The following is a 14174-nucleotide window of genomic DNA, read 5'->3' as shown; positions in this document are numbered from 1 at the left end:
GACAGAAAACAAACAAATTAAACAGGGTGTGTAAACATAAGTCGGGGAGAAGAGTACGTGACACTGGTTTCTCAGTCCCATGCCCATCACCAGCGGCTTTGAATTGCCAGTTCCAGCACCGAGAGCATCGGGGTTTTGTGTAAAGTCGCTGTTTGGTGTCACTGCTCCCTCTGCGACTCTCCAGGAGCTTTCAGGACCTTAGCGGAGCCCACGGTGCCGGTGAGGGTCCCCCGTGGACACCGGGGGCATGAAGGGACATGGGTTGTTGCAGGTGGGAAAATGAGCTTTAATTTCTGGGGACAAATACTTGAACACTTTGAAAGAATGGAGCTGTCCGAGGCATTCAATCATCTTCCAAGACGGCGTTCTCCTTTCCACCCCACTGCTAGAGCTGAGCTCAGTACAGCATGCCCTGAGAAACAGGGGCAACTTCCAGCAGCTCCTACCCTGCTGCAAATATCCCCCCAAACTGGAAGTGGCAGCAGCCAGTGCTTCAGAGGTGGAGGGGAAAGGTGCACATCCAGATCTGAGCTCCCCGGGTCGAGGATGCTTTATCCAGGATAAAACTCTGCTCCTCAGACCCTGCTCTTAGTCTGTGAGGTCCTACACAGAAATGCAGGGCTGGCTGTCTGGATTTCAGTCCTGGGAGAAATCCTAATCAATCATCGTGCTTAGCGGGCAGCATCCTCAGAGTGCAGCCCAGAGTGTAGCCTCACCGGAGAGCCTCGCAGGTGCAATTAGGAGTAAGAGCTAACGCAAGGCACCAAGTAAGCTCGCAGCGATACTTGTGGAGATGCCAGGAGAGCGCTGTGGTGCAAGACAGCCTAGTGCGGGCAGAAGAGCCCTTGCAAAACTAGATCCATATCCCATCCCACTCAGGTCCAGGAGCAGCTCAGTGGCAATGCTCAAGCTTAGACTGAGTCCCATCAAACACTAAACTTGCTGCAAGGGAAGCAGCAGGTCTGACATCCCCTTCTCAGGCTCTCGCAAACCCCCAGAATAATTTTTTTTTCCCCAGGACTTTTACTGCTCAGAGGAGATGAGTCACGACATTTCCTTCTCCCTTTCATAAATATTGCATCTCCCAAATGCAATTACCAAGGGCGAAGTGACACAAGTGTTTGCTAAATAAGATTATGTGATAATGTTAATGTATTTTATGCCTGTGCTGTGACACCAGACAATCCCCCTATTAATAACAGCTCAATGAGATGTGGAAGTTCTTAACAGGGTGCTTTAGGGGATTGGGGATTTTTTTGCACCAGGGGAAAGCAAGCGCAGTATCATGGAATCAGTTGCAAGGGAGGAAGAGCCATTCCCAGGGATCAATTGAAATGGCAAGTGGAGCCATAACTAGCCCAGAGGGTCCGGTTGTGCTGTAAGGTAACATGCAGATCAGTTAGCTACTAACAGGGTGTAAATCACTCACAGCATTTCATCATGCAACAGGCCTAGGGAGGTTTGTGCACAGTATCATGGTCCTGTGACTGAATTAGTGCCTGGCTATCAGCTATGCATTATGCAGCATCTGGGGGCCCTGTGGGCCATTAGAAGTGCTCTGTGCCAGCCCGCTGGTCCCCAGCTATTAATAATGGGCAGAGCCTCCCCTCTCTCCCTAAGCCAATGCAAGACCAAGAAAAGCAACAACAAACCCCATTCCTTGGTCCAATTTCCCCCAGTCAGAACAAAACAGCCTCATCAAATCTTAGCTCTCCTCTGCTGATCTCCAGTTCTCACCTTTATCTGCTTGCCTTTCTCTCTACAGTGGCTGCGTCCATCTGCCATCTCCTATTGACCCGTCCAGACCCGTCCATCCCTCGTGGTCTTCTGCCCGTGTCGTGTGACTGTCAGCCACGTGCTAGTTTGCGTATGGTCAGAAGTAACCAGGGATGTTGACTGCCCAGCCTGAGACATTTAGATGTGACCCCTTCTTAGAAAGTCCTTTGAAAACTCTGTACTGCGCAGCCCAAGCTTTTCCAGTGGTTCCCCCCTCCCAGTGCCCACAGGGTAACATAAAAGCACCAGCTTCCTGGTCCCTCCATCCGCAGGGCACAGAGCAGCCCCATGAATGCTTTGCGGGACACTGGGGGAAACACAGCAATTTCCTTGTGCCAAGACACCCACAGGGCACCATGCTGAAAGAGTGAGCAGCCCCAGGCCTCCGTGTGAGGGATTCTCCTGTAGCTCTTCCCTGCTCCAGCCCTTGATCTGACAAAGCCTCCCTCCCAGAGACTCTGGCTAGAGATTTGTCCTCTGGGTGGCAGAGCCATCACCCCTGTGTTAATGCAAGCAGGGTGATACACCAGTCCTTCACTGCCTTTGATGCTTCCAGGGCAAATTCCTCTAGAGCTTACAAGGTTTAGCTCTCTATTTCACATTAGCACTAGTTTGTAGTTGCCCTCTGGCCCCCGGGGTGGAAGGTCAATCCTTTATTTACTTAGTCCCTCACTTAGTTCATCTGCAGCCCTTTCAGTGCTTTGGATAACAGACACAAAGTGGGCTGCTAACCTGCTGCCTGGCCAGGAGCCTGTGCTCCTCAACTCCTGTGCTGGGGAGAAGATAATTGTCTTCTCTGGGCGACACCAGTGCAGCACAGTGGAGCAGGCTGGGCAGGCAGCAGCTCTTGCCCGGGGCAAGGTCTGATTCAGCATGGAACAAAATGAGGGTGCAGGTGCTTCCAAGCACTGACATGCTCAGGTTAAAAATTGTGCATGGTAGGGGGAAATTATACCTACGACGTCACTTCTGGCCTGTCAGGTCCTGCTTGCTGGTGCCTCTGGAGCTTGTTGCACTGAGTCCTTCGCTGCCTTGTGGAACAGCAGCATCCCTGGACATTGCAGCATCCTTGTGCCATTGTCCTCCCAGAGTGACCCAGGGCCTGTCCTGGGCCCATCAGATGCTGTTGCACCTGCGAAAGCCTCAGCAGGCAAAGCCAGAACCCCATGCTGAGCTGGGGAATGTACCAGCTCCAGGCTCTGTGCCCAGGGCAAGAAGCTGGCTCCCCCAGCCCAGTGCCTTCTCTGCTGTTAGAGCATCGCCAGGACAGGAGAGCCCAGTGGGTCCCAGCCGATGGGTGGGCTCAGAAAGTCTCGCAAAAACAAGAGGTGCAGCTCCATAGAGCAGCCACCACCCCGCAGCTGGAGCTGGCCACAAATCAGCAGGTTTCAAACCTTGTCTGCTTGCATAAGCCCAGGGAGTGGCATTTTCCCACTCCTGTCCCACCTGGGGACAGTCACTGTTGAACATCTCTCCCCTCATTCGGGATGCTGCAGCTTGCTGTGGGGTCACTGAGCCTGCCCTCAGCCCCCCACTGTCTGCAAGTAACATCAAACCAAAGCAATCAATAGTAGCAAACAAACAGTATTAATAACTAAATAGTTATCAAATAATTACTATCGAATAATATATACATTAAAATGGTAGATTAAAGTACTTCTCAAGCATAGCCACATTTGTGCAGGGTTTAGGCTCTGAAGAAGCAGATGAGCCATCTGAACCCCCTCAGAAGAGACCATGCACCAGATATGTGTGCAGGAGCTGGAGGGCAGACCCGTCCCACCCTCTCCCAACAGCAAGTGACCCCCCACCGTGCCACTGCAAGCATCGCTGGCTGCAAGGAGTGGAGGTAGTTTCCAAGGGCCAGCCAAAGGCAGCCACAAAAGGGGTTTCCTTGAAGGCTTCGGGCACTGGGAGGGAAACGTGCCCTTTGCCTGGGTGCCCCTGGCCGGGTGTTTATTCAGGTCCTGCAGAACAATGCTGGAAAACTAACCTCCCCCCTCCATAGACCTGGCCAGAGGGGCCGTGCGTGTCCCAGCCCACCCCCAGCTTATCCCCCGGGGTGGCTGAGTGGTGCCTTGGCTCACAGCCATGCTGCTCCCGTTTGTCACCACAGGGGGGTTTTGTTTTTTTAATTATTTTTTTTTTGTTTCCACGCTCTCCCATTCCTTCGGACAGGAAGCAGCAGCTTCTTGGAGAGGAGTTTGGGGATTTGGGGAGTTTCAGGCTGGGAAGGAGCATAAGCTCATCTGTTCTGACCCTCCACCTCAGCCCTGTCCCACAGCATCCTCTGGCTGTGGCAGCATCAGCCGTAACATGCTCCTGGGAGCCCAGCTGCACCCAGCACATGCCTGGCCTGGGGAGATCACCCCTGGTGAGCAACGAAGCCCCTGCCCTAGGGATCCTGCCAAGCCCCAAAGCTGGCTGCAGCCGGATCAGTGGAGGGAAGGGTGGTCCAGCTCATCCAGAATTCCAGAGGACAGTGGCTTCTGAGGACACTTGCAGCCCAGAGGTGGTGGGGTTTCAAGGCAGCACTAAGCTCTAGCATCCCCTGCACAGCCACCTTTCTCTGGGCAGCCAGGATAAATGAGCCAGACAGAAGCAGTGTCCCTGCTAAGGGTTATAGGGGCCAAGGTTGAGCCACACCCCAGGTGCTCAGAATTTAGCAGGATTAAACCCCCACAGTGGTGGGGAGGGTTTTTTTTTTTTTCAGGTGGAGGGTGTTGTGAAGCAGTGTTCTGTCTCCTGATTGAGTGCTCCTTGTGTTCCCTGAGTGAGATATGTTCCCACTTTGATTGCATTATAGGATGTGACAAGCTGATCCTTGCCAGGAAATTAATGAGTCCCAAACACCTCGCCCATCCATCACCACCCCAATCAGCTACCTAACACACTACCAAACCTGGCCTGCTGCTGGGCATTAGAGGTCACCGAGATCCTCGAAACTTCTCTTTCCAAGGACCTAATGCCCCTGCCAGCCTGGCAAGGAACCCAGATCACTGTTGGGCCAGCACATCCTACCCCTGCCCACACAACAGCAAGGGCTGTTTCTCCTGCTGACCTGTCTCTCCAGGCTGTTGTGTTTCACCAGCACCCATTTTCCTCACCTGTTGCCCATAGGAGTGCATGAAGCCATCATGGTCCCGAATGCCAGGGCCGTGAGGAAATGCACTAGGACTACCAGCAAAATCAAACCTCATGTTCAGCGATGGATGGGGCAGGTGAACATGGAGCTGAAAATGAGAGCAGAAAACCTGGGAGGAGGGAGAAGTGTCTCCTCACTGAAACAGAGCAGGGATTTGGGGAAAAAAATTGAAGGAAAATGAATGCAAGTGTTTTTAGGATACATCAGTGGGGAAAGCATAATCGCAGGGTAGCATTTCCCAGACCAAGGGTGCAAAGGGGCACTTGCAAAATGCTTAGCAAGTGCTAACAGTTTTCAGAAAGCGTTATAAATGGAGCTGGAAAGTCAAATGGATGAAAGCACTTCCAGCTCCTGAGGGCTGGCTGTGCTCCCCAGGGTGGTGTCCCCACATGCTGCTGTATCGAACTTGGTACTTATGTGCTCACAGCCTTGTAGAAGTTTTCATGAGATGCTGGTGTACCGTGACACATTTGCTCGCACTTGCAGCTTGCAAGGTGGATCCCCTGAAGCTGCTGATGGGTTTTGGGGCACTGATGCTGAACGCCTGATGCTTAGCAGCACAGTGGCAGTGAGATGACAGCTCCCTGGGCTTGTGCCAGGCGAGCAGCCATCTGCCTGGCACTGCAGCATGCTGCTCACATGCCCCACTGTGTGCACATCTGGGGTTGGCGAGGGGCAGAGGGTGCCGGGAGGTGGGGGAGATGAGGGTCCCCACCTCCCCAGGAGGAAATGCCCTGGAGGGGAGGTCCCCGCTGAGAGCCTCGGTGCCTGGATGTGCTGGCGCTGGAGAAGAAAACCGGGCTGGCAGCCCCTTCTCTCCCACAGCAATGGGACTGTGGGAGCTGGGGGGCACTGAAACCCCAAAACCTGCCCAGAAAAGACTGGTGAGAGCAGATGCAGGGAGTGAAGCAGTTTGCATGGCAGGAGAGGCCAAGTAAAGCCCTGCGGCTCTTCACAGGGTGAGGGCATTCACAATGTCCTTTTGCACTTCCCCAGCATATGCAAAGAGTTGGGATGGGAGGCAAGGGGTCAGGTCCCAAGGATGGGGTTGGGTCCCAGGGATGAAGGTATGTGGAAGTGCTTTCTGACAAACTGCTTCTTTCCCTGAAAAATGGAATTTCATTAAATCAGCTTTGAAGTAGTGGGGGAAATTCCCACGTTGTGCTTGTGCTTCACTTTGTCTCCATTGGATAATTATGAAAAATACAGATTTCTAAGTGTGTCACTTGTTCTTCTTCAGGCTAAAATTTATCTTCCACCTCGTTCTCCAGGCAGTATTTTTTACTTCATCTCAATTGTGGGGAAAAAAATTAAAATTTAAATCTTCTATTTCTGGTAGTAAAAGAAAATGGACAAAAACTTTCCAATTTAAAACTTTCTCACCAGCAAAATAAGGACCAAATGAAACTATTTTTAACTTAACCATCTTTGTTCCTCTTGAAAAATTTCAAAAGGAAAAAAGCCACCAAAACACAAAAATTCAGTAGTTTCCTCCCCAAGCTGATGGAGATCTCTCTAGAGGAAATGTGTCCGATAAGCTAAAGTAAAGCCGCTTCCCCTGCTTTATCTCAAGCAGTGTCAGATGGGTATTTCTAGCAGGATCTCTTCTGGACACTCAGAGCATCAAATTACTCTTCCATCCCATACTCCTCCGCTGAACTGTTTTAGAGCTTCCAGATCGGCGTTCACCAGCTAAGCCGGGCGGGATGTGGTCTGTGGCCAGACAGAAGGGCTCTCCCTGATGGCAGGTCAACATGCACCTCCATCCTTCAACCTGTTTGCTGCACTGGAGAGGGCTGGGGATGCCCCCCATGCTACGCAGTGTGGCTGGGAGGGCACTGTTTCATCAGGGGGTTTTCAGTCTTAGGACAGCTGATCTGGTGCCTCAGTTTCCCCACTAAGTGTTGCAAGCAGCCACCTCACTGCTGCCTTTGCTAAAGCAAGAGTGGACCAGAAATATTTGCATTTCCTAGCATTGGAGGCATCTCAATTCACTTCTAAATGCAAAGCCAGCAGCCCTTGCTTCTGCCCCGCCATGGGGCCACCCAGGGAAATGAACCCCTGAAAGCATCCAGGTCCCAAAACATCCCATGGCTCAGTCTTGACATGTGCTGCCAGCCTGGCTGGGGCACAGACGGCAGTGGTGAGCACAGGGCTGGTCACGTCCTCACCCCAGCTGGGTCCATTTTCCCCATTTCGGGGTTTGCTGCTAATATTCCCACTCACCCAGGGAAATAACCCCCTTGGCTGCCATCACTGGGGGATCAGCCCACACCTCCATCCACCATCTGCCTTGGGGCTATGCATCCAGGCGCTGCAATGAGATGCCCATCCTTGCAGTGGAGAGAGGGCCAAAAGAGCCTATCCCGGAAACCCTGACCTAAAATGAGGCCAATTACCCATTAATTGGTGCTGCTTGCTCCCCAGTGATTAATCGTCAAGAGAAACCATGTCACATTTTGCAAGCCCAGACTCCAGCGCAGCGACACCGTGGGTCCTTTATCAGCCCTGGGGCCAGTTGCGGCACCAGCCTGTCTGAGCCAGCCAGGTACCTCCACGTCCTAGGGCTTGTTTGTTTTGGTGTAAGCCTGAGCATAATTGGGGCTAAAGAAAAATACCCACAGCAAAACAAATGTGGCGCCAATGATGGACACAGCCCTGCAGCCAGCACGAAGACAGATGGGAGAAGAGCCTGTCCCGAGAAACCCAGGTGGAGAAGCTCAGAGAGTTCAACACATGGTTGTCGACCATGCAATTAATTTCCAGTGGACCCTGTGAGTGGAGACCCTGGCCAAGCACCTCTTGCAACCTGGATGTGCCCAGAGCTGGAGCGGGAGCCCCACTGCACCCCACTCTGCCCTCCCAGCTGAGGGAGCAGGGCTTTCCTGTGCCAGCCACAGGACTTTCTCCCCACTAGCTTTCCTTGCCCCAGCTTCCCCCAGCACTACCCTGAGTAATTCATGTACGAGACAGAGAAGCGGGTAAATCACAAGCAGTGATTAACATGAGGTATTTCACGTTCTGGGAAGATCTATCGGCCTGACTCTGCCAGGTTGCAGTGATTAATGCAGTGCCGCTCCCCTGGACAGAAGCCCTCACATTCAATTACAGATGCTGGGGGGCTCCTGGGCAGCAAGAAATCAAACAGAGACAAGACTGACTGGGGAGACCCCAGGCCACTGTAGGAGATTTTGAGTGGATCTGCCCCATATTAGCCTTAATCATGTTTAATGGGGTTCAGACAGGTTAAGAAACCAAACACACATAAAAATCAGGCACGGTCTGACAACCCCGTGCATCTGTGATTTAGTGCAAAGCCATCAAAGCCAGTTCTTAGGTCACGTCCATCACGCTAGTCTGCAGGTTTATCAGGCCAGCCCTCTGATGCCCTGAGAGCAGACTAGCCTGGGGGCAGAGGCTATTTAAAAAATAAATTTTAAACATACAGCATTTTGGCTTGATTAACAGTAATGAATTAACTAACAATTCATTAACATTAATCAATGAACAAACTGGATGTTTTTTTTTAATTCCTTGGTAACAGCTGACTCCAAATGCCCTTTTCCCCTCCTGTCCAGGGCAACCTCTTGTGATGCCCATGTTTTCAGGCGAGCCTGGGAGCTTTGCTCTTTTGGGGCAGAATTCTTCCTGTGCCCTGTGGGTACCAACTGATATGTTTCTGATGACCAGCATCTTTACAGAGATGCTTCTGCATCTGCTGGAGGGACTAAAGAGGGGAAGCTTGGGGGGGTTGTAGCCCAGCCCTTACCAAGCTCACAGGTGTCAGATGCGATGTGATGTGGTTTGAATCCAGCTCCTGGGCTGGCTCTGCATAGTGACTATTTTTGCTGTTTGATCTTTCTGCTGTGGTTATACCTGGCTCCTTCCTCTCGTATTGTTTGCCTCAATAACAAAATGCTTGTTTATTCAGATCTAGAGCTTGCTAATCAACACAACACCAAATTTAGGACCAAGGAAGCCACCACTGAGCCATCTCCATGAGGTTAGGCTATAAGGACATGTTTTAGAGCCTTGATCACATCAGACCTGCAGCACCCATTGAAAAGAAGGGGAAAGACTGTGGTCACAGACCTCATGGTGGCAAAGCCCCCTGCCCTGCTCACTAGTGTGCATGGCTTCGGTTCTCCCTGCAGCCTGGCCAAGGATCTTGTTCCACACTGCACAGCACAGCGATCTGCCAGGGAGGAGTCATATTAGCTCAAGCCATTAACACAGAAAGTTATTAGTAGGCTCTTGGGCAGAGTCTATTTTCATATTAATTTGGCTAATTAAATGTAAATCATTGCTCAGGATTACCACAAAGGATCCCAAGCCCCATTAGCTAGCCTGTATTCACAGGGGAGAAAGGGTGTCACCCCCGTGCAGAGGTGATTCACGGTCACACAGAACATGCCCCAGTCTGCTGTGACAGTGAGTGGCTCTGTCACCCACAGGTGATGACAGACACAGGGAGGTGATTTGAGTTATTTGGGCTCCAAGGAGCAGGCACCACATCTTTTTACCCACAGGGTGTTTTAAGTGGTGACATCTGGCCTTGGTTCTCCATGATCACAGGGCTTGGAAGATGCTGCATGATCATCCTGGCCATAATCAATATTTGGAGCCTGCTAGCCCTGGCTGCCCTCCCCAGAGCCCAGCAGAGCATATGGGTGTTTCCAAGCTGCCGGCTAGTGTTGCAGTAGCTTTTAAGATGTCACTGATCTTGTGGGAACCCTCTGCTGGTCACATGAGGCTGAAGTGGTGGGAGAGTCCAGGGACCTCTGCAGGGTCACACTACCAGCCTGGTCCGCATGCATGTGTTGGTACCTGGCACATCACACAGCAATGCTACAAAATCGCCAGCAAATGAGGTTTTCTGCTCTAGACAGGACACTGAAAGGCTGCAGGTGGAGATAGGAGGGGCAGAGATGGATGCCTGATAAGTCCCATGGACATGCTTCCCTGTGGCCTCTCCGGTGAGCGCTGGCCTCCTGCCTCTGTTTGGGTCGGGGCCTTGCTGCAAACAGTAGCAGAGCTAGATCTGGTTTCACTCCTTTTCCCAAAGCAAACAAACACAGACATCGTCACCTGCTGCACCGACCTGGGGGGCACTGGGGAAGGCTTCATCCTCTCATGGAGGCTGCATGCAGCCAGCCCCAGGCTGGGCTGGGAGCTCCCGGCTGCACTTGCCACGTGTTCCCCTCTGCTAGCCCAGGCACTGGCTCCTCCTTGCATCCTGCTGGTGGGAGTAGCCAGCTCATCTCTCCCCATGGCGGGAGGTCTCAGGGCTGCTGTGCCACTCGCACAAGGATGAAGCCATGCTCTGTGTGCTACAGGCAGGACAGAAGTCAGTGCCATGCATGGATTTGGCTATCAGGGCTGCCTGGAGACCTGTGGGCACAGCACTGCATCTGCAGGGTGCTGGAGGGATGGGCAGAGAGGGCCAGAGCCGAGCTGCAAAGCCAAGGGCAGGGGGATGTGGAGAGGTCTGGGCTGGGAAAGGGTGCTGGGCAGAGCTGACATGCAATGGTGGCAGGGCAGCCAGTCCAGCCCCACTGCCCGGTGTCTGCATTTCAGCGCCTGTGGCAAAACACACCTGCTACTCCAAGGAACCCTGAATCTGCCAGCCCCGCAGCCCAGCTCTGGCTGCATGTCCCAGCTGGTTGCAGATGGATGGACTGGCAGCAGGCAGAGGAACTGGGAGCCAGGGGGGTTTTGCCCCTCTTTGGGGCAGCTTGCAGGCAGAGCGAGTCTGGGCTGCCTGCATATCGCTGCAGGGGCAGAGCCGCAGGGGAAGGCAGGGCCCTACTTTCTGCCTCCAGCCCCATCTCAAGGATGAGCAGCAGTTGGGGCCAGCACTGCTGAGACTCCCTGGGTAAACTCACTGCTCGACAGCTGGGTGATGGCTGTTTGCTGCGGACAGAGCTGCAGCATCATGCTCATCCTCTGAATTTCTTGTTTATTTGGCATATGCCGCGGAATCCAGCTCAGTGCTGGTAGCTGGCAGCATTGACCAAGCTGGCCACACACCTACGATGAGCCCTGTGAGGTGGGGAAAGTAGGGGATAGTGTCTCCGGGAGTCTGGGGAGGGTGTGCTGTGGGCAGCCTGTGCCACGCTGTTTGCAGTTCCATAGGCAGGGCAGGAGTGGGGGGCTTACTCTGCATTGCCCCCATGTACCCAGCAGCCCCTTGCCCCATAGCCAGGCTGGTCCCCTCTACGGCAGCTCACAGCCCCATTGCACTCCTGTCCCTGCTGCCTCCTGTTATCAGCCACAGAAATCCTACCTGTTTTCCCTGCCGTTTGTAGCAGTAGCCCTGTGTGTATTAACCCCTGACCTTGCCGAGCTGCTCTTTTCTTCTTTTGACAATTGTGTTTATCAGGTACTTGGAGGTTGGCTTTTTTTTCCTTGCCAGAGTTCAACCATCCTGTCTCCAGCCCAGGATGCTTCCTGGCCCTTCCCAGCTTGGAGGGTCCACAGTGGTCACAGCCTGGCACAGGGAAGCTGCTCCTACCAAGCCAGCTGGTGAACCAGAGCAGCCCTGGTATCCGTGAAAAGCCTGGCAAAAACTGATGCTCACCTTTTGCTGGAAGATCTTTGGAAGAAGTCCTCCATTCTCTTCCGTCACCGTCCCTGCCAAGTTCCCACAGGGCCCCAGCCTTGCCTGGGTACTGACGGGGAGGGTCCCAGCCTCACCCTTCCCAGGCCTGGGTGACCTGTGTTCCCAGCTGCCCCAGTCCCAGCTGGAGAAGTCGAACATGCCTGGGACCTTGGGAGCAGGGACAAAAGAGGGTTTGGGGGTGAAGGCCAAAGGCAGAGAGTGTGGGTAAAAGAGCTTCTGCAAACCCTCACCAAGTGAGCCCCCATCCTCAGTGGATTTCCCTTCACCTTCCTCCCCTCACTCACCCTTGCTTAATTATTCTTAATGGGCAAGCTCATAAGAGCTTCTATTAACTTTATTACCAGATCAATTAGTGCTTTCTCTCCCCCCTCCTCCTCCCCCCATGCTAATAATCCCATCAAACATGAAGACAACATCCGCACCGGTACCCAGCAACCTGGAGAAGGTGCTGGGAAATGCAGCCTAGCCTGAGCTCCAGATGCTTTTTTGGGCACTTCCGAGATCAATGGATCTTCCCCAAGACGTGGCCCAGTGAGGAGGGGAGAGAGCCAGAGATGGGGGAAGATTAATTGGAGAAGACTTTGGCACTGAACGGCTCCAAAATTTGCCAGTGAGAGCTGAGCAGGAGCATCTTGGCACTAGGATGCAGCCCTCTTGCCTGCAGCCCTGCAAGCTGGTGGGGTCAGCACAGCCGGCAGAGGATACAGGTGTTTGTCGGCAGGTCCAGGGGAAGGAGCCACAGCATCAATCAGAGCTCCGCAGGATGGCAGGGATGGGGCCATAGGGACAGGAGATGGGGGAATGGCTGCAGCCATGTGCTCTGACCAGAGGCGAGAGGACATCTGCCCAGCATGGGGATGAGAGCAGTCCCTACGCCTCTGCTCTGCTCTGTGGGGGACATGAGGGAGGATGGGGACACCCCTGGGGCACACCAGCCATCAAAAGAAGGCTCTGGGAAGCCCTGCATCCCCTTCAGAAAGGGAGGGATGCAAAGGACGGGTGCTGGCACTGAGCACCAGCAATCCTTCCCCAACCTCTGCCTCCTTTGGGGACCCACCCCAAGCAACCCAAAGGCAAGTGCCCTCCTCAGCACTTGGCACAGCCCTGCCACACATGTTTGTGCTGGATGCAGAGATATGAGAGCTGGCTGCAAGCTGCAGCTGTGTTGGATGACCCAGCTCGCAGCAGGGCCATTGCAGCCTGACTGACAGCCCCTGAAGGGGGTGTGCAGGGAAACTGTGGGAGTGAAAGGATTTTGAAATGTTTGACCGGGAGACCTTGCTTGGAAAGCAACTTGTCTTGCAGGGATGCCAGCTCCCACCCCAGAACAGTTCTCAGAGACCCCTGGGCTGCCCACGCAGTTTGTTCCAGCCTGAAAGGACACACTTGAGCATCCTGGAAAGGCCACAGCGTTCCCAGCAGCCTGAGCCATGTGTCCTGCTTGTGTCATGCTGATGGCTTGCAGCTTTGGCACTTGGAAAGAACTACAGGGCTACTGCAAAAGTCCAGCCTGCCCGGATATGGGGCAGCACGGCTCTGAGATGAAGGGCTACTAGCCCAGGGGCTCAGAATGGGCTCTCAGCCCCTTGGCCAGCCAGGACGACCAGAAGGGCTGCAGTATAGGGAAGACTTGTGCCAGAGCCTTTTCATTAAAAAAGCACTCGCATTTGGATGCAGTCCGTGTCACAGTTTAATCCATGGCCACCAACCACCAGGGCTAGGACCCTGCGGTGCTAGCTGCCAGTCCCCATGCAACTGGGTTACGCTTAGCACTTGGGTTCAAAGCGGGGACCAGTATAAGCTGGTTCACCTGGCCAGGTCCCCTCTCAGCTCCTGGAGGATGCCAGGTGGGTCACCATGTGTTTGGCCTGGCAAAAAAAATCCACAACCAACAACTTTTGGTGGCTGCTCGCAGTGACTTCTTCACAGAGACATTGCTCCTTGACTACATCCCCTGAGAAGGTGTCCCCAGCCAGAGAGGACTTAGCAGGGGACAGGTTTCCTCATACAAGGAGGTCCCACTGCCTCCTAGTTTCCTGGGTGGTTTGCCAATGATCCCATGGCGTACTGGGTGTCTCCCAGACATACTGCAGTGCTGGATGCTGGCTGAGCACCCCAAACTCCTGCTCTTTTTGTCATCTTTCCAGCTGGCCCAAGTTTTAGCTCCCTCCTGAAACAGCCCATTCCCAGGTCCCTGGGCTGGACTTGCCCCTGGCTTTCACCTGCAAGTCTCCTTCTCTCTGTGGAGCTGATTCAAGACTCTTTAGACTCCCAGCCCTGAGCCTGTAGGACCTGCCCTGTCCACCTCCAAGACTGGACCAGACAAGGTCTCTGCACAGCACCTGACCAGCACAGGGGTCTCCAGCCCATAGAGGTAGAGACCTCTTCTGCTGCCTGCCAGGTTGTCACTCCCAAGGCTCATAGAAAAGAGGAAGCTTCCCACTCTCATCACTTCTAATCTGCTTTGTTTGCACCCCATTCCTGAGGAAGACCTCCAAAGAGAGCTCCTGGCCTTTATCTATAGGCTCTTCAGACTTGGCTCCAAGAAGCTCCAGTTTGCAGCTGACTCAGTGCAGCTCAGTGGTCCTGTGACCCTCTGGGGACACATGGGCACTGTGTCTGCCTGGGAGG

This window comes from Falco naumanni, chromosome 9 (genome assembly GCF_017639655.2).
Source record: "Falco naumanni isolate bFalNau1 chromosome 9, bFalNau1.pat, whole genome shotgun sequence".
NCBI lineage: Eukaryota > Metazoa > Chordata > Aves > Falconiformes > Falconidae > Falco > Falco naumanni.
The sequence above is the reverse complement of the archived record's forward strand: the minus strand, read 5'-3'. Positions refer to the sequence as shown.